Raw genomic sequence first — 20,976 nt, 5'->3', positions numbered from 1 at the left:
TTGCCTACCATTTCAAACCCTTCCTCTTCTCGGATTAATTCTTCATTTAAACACCACGAAAAAGTTTGTCGATATTAGCAATTTCATTCTTACGGGGACGTGGTCTGATAATGTTGTTATTTCTATACTAGTTTCTTTTACACTTTCCAGTGCTCTGTTATCAACAAGAATATAATCAGTCCTGGAGTACGTCCCGTGCACAGGGGAGTAAAACATAAAATCTTGTACCTTTGGGTGTTGGATTCTCCACACGTCTACCATTTGGCACGTGTACAGTTTTTGTTTTATCCTTTTTAATTGTACGTTACTCATTCCCTGTGCTCTGGACGTACTATCAATTACCAGGTCCATGCAAAAATTCATATCTCCCATCACAATCACGTATCCCCTCTTGAACTCCATCAACTTTCCCAGTATTCCTATTAAATACTTTATAGAGTTGCTATTAGGGACATAGATATTTGCCAAAGTACACTCCATTTCACCTAATTTACCTTTTAGGAAAATAAATCTTCCCTCCAGGTCTGTCGCCCTGTCTTATAATTTAAACCGTGTCTTCTTTGAGAACCCTATTGCCACTCCCCTTCCTCTCTTTGTTATTGTATCCCTGTAATACCAGGTCGGAAAATCGTTAGAATATAACTTAACATTTGATTCATGTGATATATGCATTTCTTGTAAGAAAACCACCTCTGTGCCATATTGTTTAAGCTCTTTTAAGATCTTGTGTCGCTTATTTGGTGTATTTAGCCCCTTTACATTATATGTCATAAAATGTATAACTGTCGTCATGGTTTTCCTAATTTTCTATGCTGACCTCTTTTCTCTTGCTTATATCGGGATTATATTGTTATCTTATCAAATCTGCTAGTGTCTATCCTCCCCTCCCTCAACCATCCCTCCTACCCTCTCCCCCCTCCCTCCTTGGCCCAAAATCGGCTACTGACTCTCCGATGGCCCTGGGTACCCTGACCATCTTTGAGTCACCTTGTTCCGAGATAGGCCCCCTACGTGTGCCTCCGCCCCCCCCCCATTGCACTGCTCTGCAGGAGGGGGATGGGCCAGCCTCCCATCAGTCCCCAAGCCCGAATCAACCAGACCCTGGTCCAACCCCCCCTCCACTCCACCTCACAAGTGCCCTCACTTCCTTATGGTATTACAAATCACTGACATTTTTAAAATAACCTATTAGGCCAAGCTTAGCTGAAAAGAAGAGAGGATTAGCAAGTGTACTTATACAAACAATCAATAAGACACTACATTTACTCTCAGAGATATGGTTAACCACTTGTGGACCACCTGCCATCGTTATACGTTGGCAGTTTGAAGAGGAATATTGTTGTTATGGCAGCAGCTAGCTGCCATAACCCTGGTATCTTCTTCTTCAGCGGGGGGTCCATTTTTAGATAAAAGTGGTCTCTGCAGCGGATTCAATGCAAAATCACTTTTATCGGGGGTGGGAGAGGGCCCCCCCCGCTCCGGTCATCTCTGCCACTTACTGGAGCCGTCGGTAGCAGCGAAGACTATTGCATCCACTCTCCTCTGAGCCTGGATGCCAAGTGAGGGGAAAATGGCCCAAACTCATTTCCATAGTCAAGTCAAACGTCACTTCCACGCAATGCTCTTAAAGGGGAATTTTTTTTTTTCAAATGAAATTTATTTTATTTTATTTTTTTATTGCATTTTTGTGTAAATATGAGATCTGAGGTCTCTTTGACCCCAGATCTCAAATTTAAGAGATTCTGTCATGCTTTTTTTTTCAATTACAAGGGATGTTTATATACCTCGTAATAGGAATAGAAATTTGGTCATGCCTGCATATGAAAACGGTGTTCAAACCACACATGTGAGGTATCGTTAGAGTGAGAGCAAACATTCTAACCCCAGACCTCTTCTGTAACTCAAAACATTTCTAAAAGTTACCAGTTTAACAATGCCTATGGAGATTTTTCAGGGAAAATTTGTCCCCATTCCATGAGTGGGTGTAATTTTGAAGCGTGACATGTTCAGAATCAATTTATTCGACATAACATTATCTTTCACAATATAAAAAAAAAATTGGGCTAACTTTACTGTTGTCTTATTTTTAATTCAAAAAAGCAAAAAGGTGTGCTTGTAAGAGCGCTGCACAACTACGGAGTGACAGAAAGTATTGCAATGACCACCATTTTATTCTCTAGGGTGTCTGAAAAAATATACATAATGATTGGGGGTTCTAAGTAATTTTCTAGAAAAAAAAACAGATTTTAACTTGTAAACACATAGTCTGAAAAATGGGCCTGGTCCTTAAGGGGTTAAAGAAGAATCCCTGGAATTTTATTCTCATGCAGTGCGGACACAGCCCCACTGCATGGGAAAAACATTTCCCAGGATTCCTCATTAACCATATCTCTGAGAGTAAATGTATTGTGTTATTGATTGTTTTTTGTCTAGGGGTGAGGAGAGTGGATACATTCTTACCGAAGCCCCTGATTCTCCCAGCACAAGACCAGTCCCTGCTGCACCTGCCCCCTGAAGTCTAGAATTTTTGTGCGGTGGACTGTTCCTGAAATCATCATGCCCATAGACCAGCTCTGGATGTGAGAACAGCAGGAACAGACCACCCCTGGACGTGGGGGGAGCACCGTTTTCGAAGGTTCAAAGTGTAGTAATATGACTGAACAGTGACTCCATCTTTATATAAGTATATAATCATATATACGTTCATATAAGATTAACTTGGGTTAATCTGCTAGTTAGTTTAAAGTTTTGTATTCTCAGACTGTAACTGTTTCTATAAAGCACACATATAAGGAAATATAGCTTACGGCAGCATCTTTGTCCTGTACCTTTCTATATAAAGCTTATGTGTTTGAAGAGCTGTCTGGAACATTTTCCTGTGTAAAGGGGAACACCAAAGGCATGACTATGAGTCATGGAAGCAGATGGCATGGTTACTATAGTTGCTATGTCAGCCATGTTTAAGGGGTTGGGCATTTGAGTATTAATGATATGTAATGATATGAAATGTACACCCCTGTATTAAATCACTCCCATGTTCCATGCAATAATTGGTTGATAATAACTTATATAAGTTGTGTGCCCACCCAGAATTAAATCAGATAGCTTTGAACAAAGACTTTGTGAACACATGAAGAGATGAGTCAAAGAAGCTATCTCCTGAGTACTGAGCGGGTCTTGTGAGTGCGGTATTTGCTGTTATTATACCTAGCTGGTCTTGTCAGATATACAGAAATACCGTTTGATTCCACTTCAGTTTTGGTGGCATCACTTGGGATGTTTGAATTTAGGACTGAATTTAGATAAGGCTTACCTGTGGAAAGGTTCTTCTTGCCTCAGCTCTGATAAAACCTTAGTCTTTTTTTTTTTTAAAAGGTGAATATAGCCTTTCAATGCGCTCGTGGACAAAACAAGCAGTAACATATTTTTTCCTGGAGTTCTGCTTTAAACACCTGCAGAATTCTAACAGTAATTAACAGAACTGAATTTCTTTTACCTAGCAACAGTATATGAAGACAGACCCAACTTGCCTAACTTATTATAAAAGTCAGAGTCTTAGCCTAATGGTTAGTGATTATTGAAGAAAAACATTTGGCCAGCAATGTTGGGGCCATTGAAGAAAGCACAACAGTCACCAGCAGACACCAGATTAACTTGTACAATGTTAGTCTCTTACCAGACCTAGTGTGCCCTCTTCTGGATCTCCAGACACATGCTGTGGCTCAGCTCAAGGCCTCAGACAGGAAAGAAGTTGCTGTGGTTTCCCTTTTTCAATCCTGCTGAGACAGTCCCTCTTTTCCTTCTTTACAAGCAGTGGGAGTGCTCTTTAGTACAGTGATCACACACCCTCTCAAATTTCTGAGGCAAGGTCCTGTGCAATGAGAATGTCTCTCACCAATGTATCTCTCCGATCATGGTCAGCTCTGGCAGGGTTTTATTCAACCAGCAGCCCTGTCTCTTTTTCTGACCCCCTGCCAGCTTTAAGACTCCCCCCCCCCCTTTCCTGCAGATACATTTCTCTTTGTTTTGCTGTATCAGCCAATCACCATCCTCTAGGATCAATCTTCCCCCAGCTAGGATGATTGCGACCTGCACTGGAGACACTCCATAGATAAGTATTGCAAAGTGGTCTCCTTAAAAATGGCTGCTGCCCTTTTTTTTTCTGCATGTGGATCTTTTTTACTTTGGAACTTTTTCTCCTCCCTTCTCTTTTCAGAGTCGTGTCTCTATTCCTATGTGTAAACTTAATAATGAAAATTAGGTCTCATACATTTCATGGTGATTTTTGTTTCAGTGGGGTTGTCTATATCATGGTATGCTTTTAAAATTGGTATGTAATAAAGAGATGTACATTAATTATATGGCTGTGTGTTAAATATATAGAAACATTTACTTTTTGAGGAGTGGTTATTAGACCCTCTGTGGGAAGTTTGTTTTAGCAGCGTCATGACATTTTTTTCTTGATTAGTTTAGGACAACACTCTTCTTGCATTTCTTTCAAGCAATATACTCCCATAGTAATGGAATGGGCAGCAGTTAACCACTTTCAGACCGGACCAATTTGCTGGTCAAAGACCAGACCACTTTTTGCGATTCGGCACTGCATCGCTTTAACTGACAATTGCGCGGTCGTGCAACGTGGCTCCCAAACAAAATTGACGTCCTTTTTTTCCCACAAATAGAGCTATCTTTTGGTGGTATTTGATCACCCCTGCGTTTTTTATTTTTTGCGCTATAAACAAAAATAGAGCGACAATTTTGAAAAAAAAAACGCATTATTTTTTACTTTTTGTTATAATAAATATCCCCCAAAAATATATAAAAAAAACATTTTTTTCCCTCAGTTTAGGCCGATACGTATTCTTCTACATATTTTTGGTAAAAAAAATCGCAATAAGCGATTATTGATTGGTTTGCGCAAAAGTTATAGCGTTTACAAAATAGGGATAGTTTTATAGCATTTTTATTAATAATTTTTTATTTTTTATTTTTTTACTAGTAATGGCGGCGATCAGCGATTTTTATTGTGACTGCAACATTGTGGGGGACCCATCGGACATTTTTGACACATTTTTGGGACCATTGTCATTTATACAGTAATCACTGCTATATAAATGCAGTGATTCCTGTTTAAATGACACTGGCAGTGAAGGGGTTAACCAGTGGGTGGCAGTGTAGGGGTTAAGTGTTCCTAGGGGTGTGTTACTAACTGTGGGGAGGTTGGGCTTTTATTTAGTGAACACTGATCTCTGCTCCAATCACATGGAGCAGAGATCAGCGTCACTAGTTGCTAGGCAGAATGGAGAAATGCTGTTTACTCGGCATTTCCTCCATTCGGCCGCTCCGTGAGACGATCGCAGGGATTCCCGCGGCGATCGAGACCGCGGGTCCCGCGACCGGACTCACGGGGGTCCCGACCAGCGTGGGAGTGCGCCGCCGGCGGCACGCTCCCGATGGCAGGGCGGCATTGAATATTGGACGTACCTGTACGCCAATATGCCTGCCCGTGCCATTCTGTCGACGTACATCGGCGTGCGCTGGTCGGGAAGTGGTTAATAGCAGTTAATAGTGACTGCTAACCACAAATCAACCACAAAATAAAATGAAAGACAAAAAAAACAATAACAGAAACAAAAAAGCAGCAAAGGGATTGATTGCTGCTGCAGCCATGATCCTGGTATAACCACTTGCTGCAAAGGGCGAAGATATGACACAAATATTAATTTTCACAAAGTCTGCTGCTTCAGTGTTTTTAGATCTTTTTTTGTCAGGTGTTACTATGGTATGCTGAATATAATTACAAGCATTTCATCAGTGTCAAAGTTTATGCAGAGTCAATATTTGCAGTGTGGACCCTTCATTTTCAAGACTTCTGAAATTCACTCTGGAATGTTCTCAATCAACTTCCTGGAGAGAAGTGGCTTCTTTACTGCCCTTCTTGACACTAGCCCATTCTCCAAATAGTCTTTGCCTCACTGTACGTGCACTCACACCTGCTTGCTACCATTCCTGAACAAGCTCTGCACTGGTGGTGCCCCGATCCCGCAGCTGAATCAACTGTAGGAGACGGTCCAGACACTTGCTGGACTTTCTTGGAGGCCCTGAAGCCTTCTTCACAAATGCAGTGGGAATTTATTTTATGGGATTAAGTTCATTTTCTTGGCAGAGGGGCTTTGCAATTAATTGCAATTCATCTGATCATTCTTCACAACATTCTGGAGTATATGAAAATTGCCATCATAAAAACTGAGGCAGCAGACTTTGGGAAAATGTATATTTGTGTCATTCTCAAAATTTGAGAATTGCATCCTGTAGGGCCCATGAAAGAAGAAACTGATTTTGAGAAATAGCCATCACTACAACTTTAAAGCGTACATATTTATACTTTTGCATTCAATTTTAAGAAAACCCCACTATATGTTGGTTATGTGTTCCCATTCACACAGCATGCTTAATTTATGTTTTAATTTCTACCCTTTATACGTTTCTTAAGAGGAGGTGTTTCATTCCTGACTGCAAGGTTTTTTGAACAATGTTAGAGAAAGCCTGTGCCAAGTCTGTTCTCAATTCCATTTTATGCAAGAAGCCCAGCCGCTACATCTTTAACTCTTTGTAAGGATAAATCTACTTATTCGAAAAGATGTGGGTATAAGTGTAGCGCTAAATAAACAAACCAGTGAAATATGTATAAATCACTAAATAGTAAGGTAATAAAACAAATATAAAAAATATATTATAACTGAACCCAATATGAAAAATAATATTAAAAGTCCACCAATGAAAATGGAATAAAAATATGTAAATGTCTTTCAAGCAAGTAGTATGATACGTATACCGGAAGCGTTGCACCCGTCTGTTAGCGACAACAGGTCAATTGAGCAAGGATTATTGCAATCGGGAGATGGACCAAACTGTCAAAGGAATCCTGGAGGGTTGGGGGTACGCCCCACTGATCTCCCGATGATGTTAGCCACAAAAGAAACCACTGGGCAGCTTGCAATCGATCCAATGTTGATCTCCAATCATGTAGATGGATCAAGTAGCCGGGGTATTGCTTGAAAGAAATTTCCATGTGATGGTCCATATGGCTTTTGTGACATTGTTACCATGATATTCTTCTACCTCCATGATGGACATTTCTATTTTTATTCTATTTTAATTGGTGGACTTTTAATATTATTTTTCATATTGGTTTCACTTATAATATAATTTTTATACTTTACTATTTAGTGATTTATACACATTTCACTGGTTTGTTTATACACTTATACACTATACACATCTTCTCGAATTTTGTCACATTCTTGTGTAGCTGCTGACCTTTTGTCTATTTTTTGGGTAAGAGCAATAATTTTCTTTATGCACATAAATCTACTTATAACTGATAGTGAAAATCTGCCTGCACAGTACAGACAGGGTTTCCTATGGCAAGCATAACTGCCCTGAACCCTCAAAAACTACCTAGGATTTCTCCTTGCTGCAGAATAGAGCATCTAAAAAGGTTAGAAGCAATTCCTATTTAAGTTATGGATGTAAAAAATATAAAGTAGGTGTTATCCCACTTTGGCTGCAAACGTGTAAACGCCATTTAAGAATCACTACTCTTAGTGTCTCTTGATGTCCAAAAGTGGGCACAAACTTGAGGTTTATGTAGAATTAACATGTCATCACTTTCTATCCTTTTTAAGTCCTCATTCTGCATAGCTACAACAAATCTTTTCACTCATACCTTTAAAAACACCCCCTTTCTTTGTGAATCAAATGTTAAAATTCCTTTTTCTTGATTCACTCAGATTATCATAGGATTCAATATTGCCCCATGAACTTGCACTAAACCTATATGCTTCTGAGAATCATATAGTGATTACTGATACAGTATTCAAAAACATTTATTGTAGGATGAGAGAGATGGGCAGTTTTCGAATAATAACACACATAATAATGGAAAATCCTTTCCTTACAGTGCTAAATCTTTGGCTAAAATAGTGTTATTGCCAAATCAGTATTACTGTATGTTTTGGCTTACAAAAATGAATTACATTTATTAAAAATATATATTTTTATGTTTAATTTTTTTATATTATAATATTTCAGGGAATATTTGCGGGAATTATGTGGGATCCTATAGAACAACAGTATACAAATCAATTTAATGATAGTTTTTATTGCAGTTTTTTGTATACATTTAATAAACTGTAAAAAAATGCATTAAGGATTTAGGAGCAAGAAGTTTAATTGTCATATAAATTGGTCTTGAAAACACATCACATTTACTTCATAGAGTGGTTTCACATCCTCATTTTAAATTGAGTTTTGTTTGCATTAGAGGATCTACATCTGCCTCATAGTACTTATTCTGGCCCAAAGCAATTAAATATGTACTTGTTATGTACATAAATCACAAATTCTGCCAAATGAATTATTGGGCTTATGTTGGTGTGTTTTCCCATAGGAAAGTGAGAAGCACAGCAGAGTTTTCTTAAAAAAGTATATACAACGTCTATCACAAATTCAAAAAACAAGGGGTTTGCTGTTCAAGTAAGGATAGTGGACATGTACTGTACACCAGTTTTTTATTTCTCTGGGCCACGTGCTATAACCTCTGTGTTTATACTACCTTTTTATTAGAAATCGAAATTTGCATTGAAAGAGTAGTCTTGAACTATAATATGGGTTCTAATTTTTTTTTATGTGTGCGTGTCAAGTGGGTACTGAAACACCCCTCAAAAATATTTAAGCACCCCATAGCACCCCCACAATTTGCACACCAGTACTTGCATAGGTCACAGTGTTTTTATTATTTCATTGTACCTGCACGTCCTCTATTGATGCCTGGAGGCTCTTTTTGTTGTGGAGGGACACAGCGACTCTTGCAACAAACGCCTTCAGTTAGTCCCAGCAGGCTGGTTTCAGATGCCAGATTGATATACAGTCTATCTGCTACCTCCTCATCCAAAGGGAAGGGCACTGTATCCACCTCCTTCCCCAACTTGCCTTATTTGACTTCAAAGCTGTGACAGTTGATGGTGTCGGCAGCTGGATGGGAGGGGGAGAGAGATGAGATAAGAGATCACAGCCTGCTATGGCAAACAGACTACAAAAGACAGACAGATTCCTCAGCCCCTGCAGTGAACCACAGTGAATTATGTATGTCTATATACTTGGTCTAAAGGAAAAGAAACCACTTCTGCCAGCATGGAGAGCACATCTTTGTTTCTACAGTGTGGGATACAGAAGGTTAGTAGAGCAGCACCAGAGAACAAGACCCTTTATCCAATCCATTCATGCTGTATTCTGACACTTGCTTGTGATAAAGATCCTCAGTGGGACAGACACAATACAAACTTCATGCATTCCTTTCTGCCAGTGGAAGGCATGTTTCTTACAGAGACTTTCTAACAGGGAGAAAATGCAGAATATCTGTGTTCTGTCCGTCCATACATCCATCTATCCATCCATCCATCCCTCCCCCTAGTTGCTTTATCTTTAACATAAACTTTGCTAGTGTCACACTAGAAGATGAATTGATTAAAAAAGGGATCGTGTTCTCTGGTGCCGTTCTGCTAACTCTCTGTTTCCTACATGCTAGAAAAAAGCCAGGGCTCTTGCACACAGCCCATTTATTGTAATTGCAGCTGACTTTACTCTGTCCAGGCAGCCCTGGTGCAGTGCACAGCCTGTAATTGATATGAATAGTTGTATGCTGCTGTATACAGTGGTGTGATCATAAACATAAGTATAATTTATTTTTTTAATGGTCGTGATGCACTTGATGCAATAAAGGCAAGTAACGATGTAACTTGCCATGCCTCCAAATGTTTTTCAATTGATAGGCATACCAGTTTTCATTCCTAAATGCAACACTTCTTACTCATTAGTCTTACTTTGTGATGTTTCACAACATCATTGTTGCTTAATCATAGCTAGTTGTAGCTATGACTAAGCAACAATGATGTCATGAAACGCGTCAACTGTTTTTACTGCTTCTATTGTCACATGAACATTGACTATTCATTACAATAAAGTCTTTTATCAGAGTGCAGCTCTCCAGAATCCATTTCTTTAATATTGCTTGTGCTGAGCCTGCACCTGGCTTCCACTTTGAGGAGGGCATTTTCTTCAGTAAACCACCTGGAGTGGTTCACCTTTTTGTTCACTTCTTACTCATTGTCATTACCACCAATGGCATGTTTTGGAGGAATTGAAGTAGAGGCCTAATCATCAAGCTGCTGGATATGCACTCGGCTGTCCTTCTCCGCATTTAAGTTATTTAAGTTCTCTAACAAGACAGAATGATATAGAGAACTCCCTTGTGTCCCTTTCCTTCCTTCAAGCATGGCTTTATGAAAACATTGTTTGGCGGCAAAAGAGTAGCATGTTCTATTCTCTTTCTTGACCAAGTTCAAGAAACATCTCTGGATGGGATTTTAAGACATTCAATTAATCCACACATGTACATCAATTAAAATCATTTTATTAACCTATTCTTAAAAAAAGCACTAACACAAAGTAAAGTGAATACATGGTCATAGCTGTTCTATAGATTCTCCAAATTTCTTTGTTCCTCAGGGGAGAAGGGAGTTCATTCAAACACATATATAACACCTCTTTGGTGCAATGCCTCCTGATGAGGTTACTTGAGCTGGCCTAGTCATCTGTGATATCAACATTTAAGTTTTTATTTTTTAGAGTATATGCCTTCATTATGTACACCTGCTCCATTCATATAGGAGTTTATTAGAAGCAAGGCTCATTCGGCAAAGTTCTTGCAGTGGAGGGGATGATGGGACTACTCCAAAACCTTTTAATATAAGAGCTGTTTTTTTTGGGGGGGGGGGGGGGGAGGGCTGGCACATGCATATATTCATATGTGTGTTTGAATTAACTCTCTTCCCTGAAAAAGAAACACATTTTAAAATGCATCATAAATTAGGAGAGTCTGTACAACAGCTATGACCATTTACAGTGTCAGCCTCTTGAGCTTGTAATTTGTTTGTTGTTTTAGTCCATACAAGGATGTTTGTATTCACTCCCTATATGTTTTGCTGCTTGACCCAGTCCATGAGGTTAATTGTAATTCTCTTAAAGTGGTTGTATAGTCTATTTTTTAACTTTTACCTACAGGTAAGCTTATAATAAGGCTTAACTGTAGGTAAAAAAATATCTCTGAAACCTGTATGCGAACAGGGGATTCTCAGCTGAAAGCCCGGCAGATGCTCCCATGCGCATATGCGGAGTGAGGACATCGCGGCTCCAATCGCTCACAGTGCTGGAGCCGCGATACTCGGAAAACACGCCGAGGCAAAACGTCATCTCCCTCAGCGTGGACCAGGTGAGTTACCGACGCCTCGTTCTAAGGTGAGTATTTAATAATGAGCTAGTATGTGGTGAATACTAGCTCATTATGCCATGTCAGCAGGTATATAACCGCTTTAAACATATGAATGAAAGAGTGACATTGTTAAAGCTGTACTTTTCCATGTTTACCCATATGGTGTCCACTCTGAGAAGATTGAATGGCCTCTTTTACTTTGGTTTCCATGGGCAGGGTAGGAAAAACCAGGAAAAGAACTATTAAGCATTTTTCTGAGTGTGTTATGTTACCGGGGCATGCAATTAGTTTATGCCCATAGAGCTAGTTTAAGTTGTAGAATACTTTACAACACGAGGATCTAATGGCACTGAAAACAACAGCAGTTTAAAAAATGGACTGGAATTTGTTAGATAAACCAACAACATTCTAGGAAATGAGATGTGTCCAAATGTGTCTGCATAGCAAGAAGATATTTAAGAAATATTTACAATTAAATTCCCCCTCATCACTGCTATACTCTACACTACAACCAACCTGTGGCTACCAATATAAAAATGTTGTGGGCCGGGGGGAATTATCCTACAAAAATGCATTTGGTAGATCACATTGCTATTAGATAAATAGGCACACCGTTCCATATCCTGATATTATTGTAATATCCACAGGCAAGAATCAATGGATATACTGTCATGCATATTATCCAATGAATAGTAACTCCAATATTTAGGCTGCATTCACACCTGAGCGTAGCGTTTTCAAGCGTTTTTTGCGGCGTTTTTTGCGGCATTTTTTACCGTGATTTGCCGCGATTTTGTGCAGGGAAAAAGGTCACCAATGTTAAAAGAAGAAAAACGCCCAAATCTGCTCAATTCGAGCGACAAAAAAGGGTCCGGAACTTGTTTGAGCTTCAGGCGTTTGGCTTCAGGCGACATGTAGTGGAGATGTGAACCATCTCCATTGAGAATAATAGAATTTTTCCCCTCTAGCGTTTTGTAGCTTCAGGCTTCAAGCTACAAAACGCTCAGGTGTGAATGGGGTCTGAATGTGATACAAGTTCTGTAATATGAGGATTTGAAAGGATGGGAGCTTGTACAGACCTTATTTTTATTTTGTAACAGCTAATGCATTTTGGGAGCTCAGCACTCTCCCTTCATCAGGGATAAAAACTATCTAGTTGCTTCTTTGGAAAAGAATTATACATAGAACTGCAAGCTATTTGAAAATACACTATCAATATTCCTTTATGATGCTCAAAAAATATAATCAACATCAGTAATCGGAGATGACAAACCCCCAAAATATTCTAAATTTGTGATGCCCAAATGGCAGCCTTCAGACTTCAAATGTTGCTAATAATATTAGATGAGCTGCTCAGTACCAGGCTACCTCCTCTCCCTATTCAGCTCCATCTCCACCGCCTCCTCCCTCTCACTGATTTCTCTGTGTCCTCAGGCTCTCAGTCCCTCCTTCTGACATCACCAAAATTCATACCTTCTGTAATATGAGCTAGGAAGAGTAGGTAAGGAGCGCCCATGTCCAGTAAATGCAAAATGGAGGATGAGTTTAAAGGCGTTCATTATAAATCACACGTTTGACAAGCCAGTACGTTTTGGGGTTGCAAAGACTCCCTTCTTCTTCAGGGCTACAGACATGGAGATATACAAAATGTGTCAATATCTTTTGTGGCCACCATTATTTTCCAGCAATGCCTTAACCCTCTTGGGCATGGAATTCACTAGAGTTTTACAAGTTGCCACTGGAGTCCTCTTCCACTCCTCCATAATGACATCACAGAGCTGGTGGATGTTTGAGACCTTGCGCTCCTCCACCTTCCGTTTGAGGATTCCCCGCAGATGCTCAATAGGGTATAGGCCTGGAGACATGCTTGACCAGTCCATCACCTGTACCTCAACTTCTTTAGCAAGGCAGTGGTCACCTTGGAGGTGAGTTTGGGGTCATTATCATGTTGGAATACTGCCCTGTGGCCCAGTCTCAAAGGGAGGGGATCATGCTTCAGTATGTCACAGCAAATGTTGGTATTCATGGTTTCCTCAATGAACTGTAGCTCCCCAGTTCCAGCAGCACTCATGCAGCCCCAGACCATGACACTCCCACCACCATGCTTGACTGTAGGCAATACACGCTTGTCTTTGTACTCCTCACCTGCTTGCTGCCACACACGTTTGACACCATCTGAATTTTATCTTGGTCTCACCAGACCACAAGACATGGTTCCAGTAATCCATGTCCTTAGTCTGCTTGTCTTCAGCAAACTGTTTGCAGGCTTTCTCTTACGTAATCTTTACAAAAGGCTTCCTTCTTTTACGACAGCCATGCAGACCAATTTGAGGGAGTGTGTGGCCTATGGTCTGAGCACTGACAGGCTGACCACCCCACCCCTTCAACCTCCGCAGCAATGCTGGCAGCCCTCATACAACTATTTCCAAAAGACAACCTCTGCATATGACGCTGAGCACGTGCACTAAACTTCTTTCGTCGACCATGGTGAGGCCTGTTCTGAGTGGAACCTGTCCTGTTAAATGTATGGTCTTGGCCACCATACTGTAGCTCATGTTCAGAGTCCTGACAATCTTTTTTATAGCCTAGGCCATCTTTATGTAGAGCAACAATTCTTTTTTTTTTCAGAACCTCAGAGAGTTCTTTGCCATGAGGTGCCATGTTGAGCTTCCAGTGACCAGTATGAGAGAGTGAGAGCAATAACACCAAATTTAACACACCTGCTCCCTATTCAGACTTGAGACCTTGTAACACTAATGAGTCACAGGGAACCAGGGAGGGAAAATGGCTAATTGGGCCCAATTTGGACATTTTCACTTAGGGGTTACTTACTTTTGTTGCCAGTGGTTTAGACATTAATGGCTGTGTGTTGAGTTATTTTTAGACTACAGCAAATTTACACTGTTATACAAGCTATACACTCACTGCTTTACATTGTAGCAAAGTGTTATTTCTTTGGTGTTGTCACATGAAAAGATGTAATAAAATATTTGCAAAAATGTGAGGGCTGTACTCACTTTTGTAAGATACTGTAAATAAAATTATAGTTAGTTGGTGCAATTATGTATTAATAAACGCATAAATATCATGACTGTAATAGAAATAAAAGTAAAAAGGAACATGAGAGGGAAAAAGAGAGGGAGAAGGTGAAACCAGGAAAGGGGCTATGGGCAGGGCCGCTGATAGGCCAGTACAACTGGCCCTGCTGTACCGGGCCTGACCAGCAGGGGGCCCGGGCAACCTGAACAGCAAAGTAAATTTTCATGTAAAAAAAAAAAATGATTCTCCAGCCACCGATCGTCCCATACTCTATCCACCACCCTCCGACCCCATGCAAGCTCTCTAGCTGGGGCCAAGGCAGCTAACAATTACACAGGTGAAGTGTATGCTTGCTTGGGGGGGCTTGAAGTTCAACATCTACTACTACTCTGCAATAAATACCCTGACAATACTCTGCAATACATACCCTGACAATACTCTGCAATACTTACCCTGACATTACTCTGCAATAAATACCCTGACAATACTCTGCAATATATACCCTGACAATACTCTGCAATACATACCCTGACAATACTCTGCAAAACATACCCTGACAATACTCTGCAATACATACCCTGACATTACTCTGCAATAAATACCCTGACAATACTCTGCAAAACATACCCTGACAATACTCTGCAATAAATACCCTGACAATACTCTGCAATACATACCCTGACAATACTCTGCAATACATACCCTGACATTACTCTGCAATAAATACCCTGACAATACTCTGCAAAACATACCCTGACAATACTCTGCAATAAATAACCTGACAATACTCTGCAATACATACCCTGACAATACTTTGCAATACTTACCCTGACAATACCCTGCAATACTTACCCTGCCAATACTCTGCAATACATACCCTGACAATACTCTGCAATACATACCCTGACAATACTCTGCAATAAATACCCTGACAATACTCTGCAAAAAATACCCTAACAATACTCTGCAATAATACCAAAAATACCATTTTATTTATTCATTAATGGTTTGTATTACATATAGATATTAAAGAGGTCTGTTCTCATCTGAAAACAGTATTTCTTTTGGATAATCAAACTTATAACTGGCTGGAGAAAAACAAATATCACTTGTAGACAAACCTACACTTTGTTTCAAGGCAGGATCTGGGGAGGGGCAATGGGTGGGGCAATGGGTGGGGCTGAAGGAGGGGCCATGGGTGGGGCCAGGGAGGAGCTGAGGGGGCCCGTCAGGTAGGCTATACGGGGCCCCATGATTTCTATCAGCGGCCCTGGCTATGGGTGGGGGCTGATGGTGACAGGGTTTTCCTGGGAGATTGTGAGGGGGATGGGTAGGGTTGCTGTGGGGGAAGAAGTAGTTAGGATGGAAGGTTCTGGAATTTAGAGGATTGTTGGGAGATATCTAGATGGCCAGGGGATCTCTAAACCACATAATTGGTTTACTCTTACCACTTAAGAGGACAGAGAATGAGAGGCTGGGCTAAAGACATTGGTGACTGTGGAATGAGGGAAGAAAGGACTTGGTTGGCCGGTTTCCATTTGTAGTGGTGGATAGCAGTTGAGACTGAAGAGTAGATGACAGATAATGTATGGTACTGGAATAACATTGGGGGGGGGTTGAGGGAAAGGATGAGACTGGGAGACAAAGGCTAAGATGACAGCTGATGGGAGAGGGATGCAGAGAGCTTGGAAGCATAGGGCAGAGATGGCAGCTGGTGGGGGAAGATGTAGCGAACAGGGAAGCATTTGGGAAAGATAACAGCTGGTGGGATGGAGATGTAAAGAACAGGCCGTAGTGGCAAAAGCAGATGATGGAGCTGGATGTGGATGATGGTGTGGGGGAGGGGGACTGGTAATGAGCAGGCATATCAGGTGTTGGACAGTGACATCTAGGCACATCTGTGCAAGATTGGGGAGACAGGGGAGTGGCTTCAGGATCAGGAGTGATGGGGGTCAGGGGAGGGGGAAAGGAAAGGAATGGTACTAACCAGAAGCATGAATGTCTAGATGATGACTAGACATGTGCATTCGTTATCATCCAAATGCATTTTCTTCCGAATTTCTGGGATTTTCGTGCTTTTTTTAACAAAATTATAACGAACGCGTAGAATCCGAAACAAGAAAGATCCGAAAGAAAAAATGCTTTATTTTTGCATCCACTATATTTTCATATTGTTGCGAGAACAGTTCAATATAGATAGATAGACACAGATAGCTATTGTCTAGGGATGAGCCGAACACCTCCCTGTTCGGTTCGCACCAGAACCTGCAAACAGACCTAAACTTCATGTGAACTTTAGAACCCTATTAAAGTCTATGGGACTCATAGTTTCATAGTTTCATAGTTAGTAAGGCTGAATAAAGACACCAGTCCATCCAGTTCAACCTGAGTGAGTGTCTACAATTCTCTACCCTCAAGGAGCCCACTATCCTAGGTCCCAATTCCTATACTAGGGCCAATTTTGGACAGAAGCCAATTAACCTACCTGCATGTCTTTGGATTGTGGGAGGAAACCGGAGCACCGGGAGGAAACCCACGCAGGCACAGGGAGAACAAGCAAACTCCAGGCAGGTAGTGTCGTGGTTGGGATTTGAACCAGCGACCCTTCTTACTGCTAGGTGAGAGTGCTAACCACTACACCACTGTGCTGCCCATCACTCGAACGTTCACAATCTAAAATGCTAATTTTAAAGGGTAATATGCAAGTTACTGTCCTAAAAAGTGTTTGGGGACCCGGGTCCTGCCCCAGCCCCCAGGGGACATGGATCAATGCAAAAAAAAGTTTTAAAAACGGCCGTTTTTTTCAGGAGCAGTGATTTTAATAATGATTAAAGTGAAACAATAAAAGTGTAATATTCCTTTAAATTTCGTAGCTGGGGGGTATCTATAGTATGCCTGTGAAGGGGCGCATGTTTCTGGTGCTTAGAACTGTCCCTGCACAAAGTGTCATTTGTGCAGGAAAAAAAGTATTTTAAAATCACTTGCGGCTAAATTGTCGGGTCCCCGTAATACAGAGAACACTCAATGAGTGTTCTCTCTATTAGCCGACAATTCATTCATTCATTGATAAAAAGAATTTTTTTTTTTTTTAAAAAGCGTGGGTGTTCCCCTAAATTCAATTACCAGGCCCTTCAGGTCTGACATGGATATTAAGGGGAACCCCGTGTCAAATTTTAAAAAAATTGGCGTGGGGGTCCCCCTAAAAATCCATACCAGACCCTTTATCCGAGCACGCAACCTGGCAGGCCGCAGGAAAAGAGGGGGGACGAGAGAGCGGCCCCCCTCCCTCCTGAACCGTACCAGGCCACAAACCCTCAACATTGGGAGGATGCTTTGGGGGTCTGTGACCCCTCAAAGCACCTTGTCCCCATGTTGATGAGGACAAGGGCCTCATCCTCACAACCCTGGCCGGTGGTTGTGAGGGTCTGCGGGCAGGGGGCTTATCAGAATCTGGAAGCCCCCTTTAACAAGGGGACCCCCAGATCCCGCCCCCCCTGTTTGAAATGGTAAGGGGGTACAAAAGTACCCCTACCATTTCACAAAGAAAGTGTCAAAATGGTTAAATAAGACAAACACACTTTTGAAAAATTCCTTTATTAAAAATAAAAAAATAAAAAAAAGATTCCAGCGGTGCTAATCCACTCTTGCTATCCAGCGATGGAACTCCGGGGTCCAGTGATGGATGATCATATCCAGCGACGGGGGATCTCTCAGTCCAGCGCTGTCCATACATCCTTCTTCTGTCTCCATTGCGGAGACACTGCGGAGATCCCAGCGCTGACGTTTCTTATATTAGGAGAGCGGGGCCACTCGTCACCTGACCCCGCCCCCTCTGACACTGGTGAAGGGAGCCAGGGGTTCCCCAGTGACGTATGGGTGACCCCGCCCCCTCTGATGTAACGGAAACCTGCGTTACATCAGAGGGGGCGGGGTCACCCACACGTCACTGGGGAACCCCTGGCTTCCCTCTCCAGCGTCAGAGCGGCGGGGTCAGGTGACGGGTGGCCCCACCCTCCCAATATAAGAAACGTCAGCGCTGGGATCTCCGCAGTCTCCGCAGTGGAGACAGAAGAAGGATGTATGGACAGCGCTGGACTGAGAGATCCCCCGTCGCTGGATATGATCATCCATCGCTGGACCCCGGAGATCCGTCGCTGGATAGCAAGAGTGGATTAGCACCGCTGGAATCTTTTTTTTATTTTTTTTATTTTTAATAAAGGAATTTTTCAAAAGTGTGTTTGTCTTATTTAACCATTTTGACACTTTCTTTGTGAAATGGTAGGGGTACTTTTGTACCCCCTTACCATTTCAAACAGGGGGGGGGCGGAATCTGGGGGTCCCCTTGTTAAAGGGGGCTTCCAGATTCTGATAAGCCCGCCTGGTAATTGAATTTAGGGGAACCCCCACGCTTTTTTTTTTTTTTTTTTTTTATCAATGAATGAATGAATTGTCGGCTAATACAGAGAACACTCATTGAGTTTTCTCTGTATTACGGGAGCCGACAATTTAGCCGCAAGTGATTTTAAAAGACTTTTTTTCCTGCACAAATGACACTTTGTGCAGGGACAGTTCTAAGCACCAGAAACATGCGCCCCTTCACAGGCATACTATAGATACCCCCCAGCTACGAAATTTAAAGGAATATTACACTTTTATTGTTTCACTTTAATCATTATTAAAATCACTGCTCCTGAAAAAACGGCCGTTTTTAAAACTTTTTTTTGCATTGATCCATGTCCCCTGGGGCAGGACCCGGGTCCCCAAACACTTTTTAGGACAGTAACCTTTAAAATTAGCACTTTAGATTTCTCCCATAGACTTGTATAGGGTGTTCCGGCTTTTCGAATTTGCTGCGAACAGCCCAAATTGTTCATTGTTCGCTGAACAGGCAATGTTCGAGTCGAACATGAGTTTGACTCGAACTCGAAGCTCATCGCTACTATTGTCACCATCATGTCGAATCTTCTATCAAATCTGCGGTCAAATGTGCCTAACCTAACTCTATTAGTCCAAGATTATTCCACATACAGTGCCTTGCGAAAGTATTTGGCCCCCTTGAACTTTTCAACCTTTTGCCACATTTCAGGCTTCAAACATAAAGATATAAAATTTTAATTTTTTGTGAAGAATCACCAACAAGTGGGACACAATTGTGAAGTAGAACTAAATCTATTGGATATTTTAAACTTTTTTAGCAAATAAAAAACTGAAAAGTGGTGCGTTCAGTGCAGCAAACTCACTCCAGAAGTTCAGCGAGGATCTCTGAATGATCCAATGTTGTCCTAAATGACTGATGGTGATAAATAGAATCCACCTGTGTGTAATCAAGTCTCTGTATAAATGCACCTGCTCTGTGATAGTCTCAGGGTTCTGTTGAAAGCGCAGAGAGCATCATGAAGACCAAGGAACACACCAGGCAGGTCCGTAATACTGTTGTGGAGAAGTTTAAAGCCGGATTTGGATACAAAAAGATTTCCCAAGCTTTAAACATCACAAGGAGCACTGTGCAAGCGATCATTTTGAAATGGAAGGAGTATCAGACCACTGCAAATCTACCAAGACCTGGCCGTCCCTCTAAACTTTCAGCTCAGACAACGAGAAGACTGATCAGAAATGCAGCCAAGAGGCCCATGATCACTCTGGATGAACTGCAGAGAACTACAGCTGAGGTGGGAGAGTCTGTCCATAGGACAACAATCAGTCGTACACTGCACAAATCTGGCCTTTATGGAAGAGTGGCAAGAAGAAAGCCATTTCTCAAAGATATCCATAAAAAGTCTCGTCTAAAGTTTGCCACAAGCCACCCGGGAGACACACCAAACATGTGGAAGAAGGTGCTCTGGTCAGATGAAACCAAAATCGAACTTTTTGCCCACAATGCAAAACGATATGTTTGGCGTAAAAACAACACAGCTCATCACCCTCAACACATCATCCCCACTGTCAAACATGGTGGTGGCAGCATCATGGTTTGGGCCTGCTTTTCTTCTGCAGGGACAGGGAAGATGGTTAAAATTGAGGGGAAGATGGATGCAGCCAAATACAGGACCATTCTGGATGAAAACCTGTTGGAGTCTGCAAAAGACCTGAAACTGGGACGGAGATTTATCTTCCAACAAGACAATGATCCCAAACAGACAGCAAAATCTACAAAGGAATGGTTCACAAATAAACGTATCCAGGTGTTAGAATGGCCAAGTCAAAGTCCAGACCTGAATCCAATCGAGAATCCGTGGAAAGAGCTGAAAACTGCTGTTCACAAACGCTCTCCATCCAACCTCACTGAGCTTGAGCTGTTTTGCAAGGAAGAATGGGCAAGAATTTCAGTCTCTCGATGTGCAAAACTGATAGAGACATACCCCAAGCGACTTGCAGCTGTAATCGCAGCAAAAGGTGGCTCTACAAAGTATTAAAACAAGGGGGCCGAATAATTTTGCACGCCCCACTTTTCATTTTTTTATTAGTTAAAAAAGTTTCAAAAATCCAATAGATTTCGTTCCACTTCACAATTGTGTCCCACTTGTTGGTGATTCTTCACAAAAAAATTAAAATTTTATATCTTTATGTTTGAAGCCTGAAATGTGGCAAAAGGTTGAAAAGTTCCA

This window comes from Lithobates pipiens, unplaced genomic scaffold, assembly GCF_037356315.1.
Source record: "Lithobates pipiens isolate NorthernLeopardFrog02 unplaced genomic scaffold, aLitPip1_a1.2 Scaffold_27, whole genome shotgun sequence".
NCBI classification, from domain to species: Eukaryota; Metazoa; Chordata; class Amphibia; order Anura; family Ranidae; genus Lithobates; species Lithobates pipiens.
Note: the sequence above shows the minus strand (reverse complement) of the source record.